The following is a 2,500-nucleotide window of genomic DNA, read 5'->3' as shown; positions in this document are numbered from 1 at the left end:
TGTTTCGACAAAACCTAAACATCATCTCGGTGGTTTTGGGAAACACGATGGACATTTTCCACCATTTTTTGAACCAAACAACTAAATCGATTCATCGAGAAAATAATCGTGAGTTGCCGCCCTAAACAACGGCCTTTTTTTTTTTTTTCGCAGCCGTAGTCCAGAAGTGTTGTTATCAGTCGTACTGTATCTAAAAAAAAGAAAACTCTACTTCCGCTCCGTCTCCTTTGCGTCGCTCGACTGCACCACGTCGTGCCGTGGCCCCTCCTCTTTTTGTTTGTTTCTTCAGGAACAGAGGCGAAGCGCCCGGGTGAAGACCCCCACATTGGTTTTGGTGAAGGGGGGGGGGGGGGGGGGGGGCATGTAAACAGAGGCGCCCCTGTGGGCCCGATGGGCCCCACTGGCTGGCACACCCCAACCCCCCACACCCAAGCCTTCCTCCCCATTGGCAGGTTCTCATGAAAAGGGGGGGGGGGAGGCACGCGCCTCTCGACACCGACTCGCCCCGCCGTCGCCCCGGGGTGATGCGTGATTCGTGTCGGTCATGTGGCGCCACGTGGATTCCCTGGCCTGAAGCCCATGTGAGGGGGTTGCTGGGGTTTTTTCTTCTAACCTTTATTCACGTTGACGAGGCACGAGCGCTTTGTCACAAGACGCCGGCGACACATTTCCCCGCTTGTTTTCCAAATTCGCAGCAGCTACTTCTCATGTTTGCATTAATATTAAGGTGCCAGATCGTTTCCCCTCGTGCCTGAGCGGAGACTTTCATTTCTTCCATAAACGGAAACATCTTGAGAACATTCAAGGAGACGTGAATTGTACTTTTCGGTTGTTCAAAAATAGAAAAAGAAAAGAAGATCCCATCATTTAATGTTTCCCTTCCAGGCAGACGTTCGTTTTCATTAATGTCCATGTATTTTAAAAAAAGACATGAAGCTGCGAGACGTTGGTCGTCCATCACGGTCAACATGCATCCACCTTTATTCTTTGTCAAAGTTAATGCAGTTGTTGCAGAGTGGATTCGCCGACATATTAGATTTGAAAACCCTTTGGAGCGCGTTTCAAAAGACAGAATCCAGAAGACAAACAACAGCTTCAATGTGGATTGTCCTGGAAACGGTTCACTTCCTCGTTTGTTCCGTTTAACGTCGGCCGTTTGACGGGAGTCTGACCCATCGGACGTCCCTGAACATGAAACGGCCCATACAGCAGTGACATTTAGCGGAAATTGTACAAGTGGATTTGATCCAATTTTGGCAAACGAAAAGCAATTCATCCTCCTCAGACAGGAAGATGAAGAATGGCCGTTTACTAAAAACCAGCGTTGTGTCACCAGCAGAAAACAAGAGTCCGATTGAACGAATCAAAGGGTTGTTGAACTAAACGGTTCCAGAATACTTCGCGTTCGCGTTGAATTCTCAGACGCTGCCGGAAATGGAATCAGCGGTGCGCCGCCATAAAGTGTCCCCCGTCGGTCGGCCAGTTGGTTGCAGTTTGCAACTTTACCACCAGATGCCGCCAGAAAATTGCAAACGTCACACACTGGGGCTTTAAAGAAAGTGGAATAATAAATCTGGGATCCGCCACATTAGTCCAAATCCGCACCATTTAATGATTTCATCCAAGACGAGGCCCCATCCGTCCACCAAGTTTGGTGGGAATGGGTTTCGCCTTTTTCCCTGTGAACAAGTTGCAGTTTGCTCCGTACCCGCAGCGATGTCATTGTCCCCAGAACAGCTGCAGAGCGTAGTGGAAAGAATTGATGAGACCGTGGATGTGTTAAGTTACACAGATCAACAAGTGGTCAGTGCATGGTGTCCATAAAAGACCTGCCATCTCAGGCCTCTGAGGGTTTGTTCAGCTCTCTCAGAATAATGTCTTCGTCAAACGGACAGAATGGCTCCATAGAAACACCCCTGTCTCTGTCTCAGTACATTTAGGGGCAAAGGGCAAACAACCTGGCATCTAGACTGAACATTCTAGGAGACCGACACCCGTGGATTGAAGTAGTTCTACTGGTTCGATCTCCGGGGAGCTCGTGACTGACGGCAGTGTGCAGGATGCTCAGGAAGGAACAGACACATTGAATGAAGAACATTTTAATTAGATAGTTTCATGCTGACTTTGAACTTTTTGAATTTCCTATGCTGTGACTTGAAATTGGACCTTTTATCATCTCACTTTTGGGGCATTTTTATGCCTCTATGATATCATCCGCCGCCCTGGGAGTCGACCCGGGGCCTTGCGGCTCAGGGGCAGCGTATGGGACCTTACCACTCATCTACTGGGTCAGCCCCTTGACCCTAAATGTTCTTTAGGGTCAAGGGGCTGACCCAGTTGGTCAGTGGAATTTTTCTCTATAGCTGTTAGATGGAATTTGGGTACAAAGACCTCAGGATCAATAATAACTGGAACGGAAAACTTCTTAACTTTAAGTTGAAGTTACCTTATTCCCTATTTGTTGCGACTTCAAGGTGGTTAGCCATTGTATTCTTTTCTG

At 48.2% G+C, this 2,500-nt stretch overlaps 1 protein-coding gene across 1 annotated transcript in view; it reads left to right on the top strand.

Moving 5' to 3' along the window:
* The window catches only part of LOC118310879 (receptor-type tyrosine-protein phosphatase N2-like), a 134,802-nt gene that overhangs the window by 98,277 nt on the left and 34,025 nt on the right, over positions 1-2,500 (top strand). The window lies entirely within an intron of this gene.

Source organism: Scophthalmus maximus, chromosome 5, assembly GCF_022379125.1.
Source record: "Scophthalmus maximus strain ysfricsl-2021 chromosome 5, ASM2237912v1, whole genome shotgun sequence".
Lineage (NCBI taxonomy): Eukaryota > Metazoa > Chordata > Actinopteri > Pleuronectiformes > Scophthalmidae > Scophthalmus > Scophthalmus maximus.
This window is presented reverse-complemented; position numbering and strand designations above follow the sequence as displayed.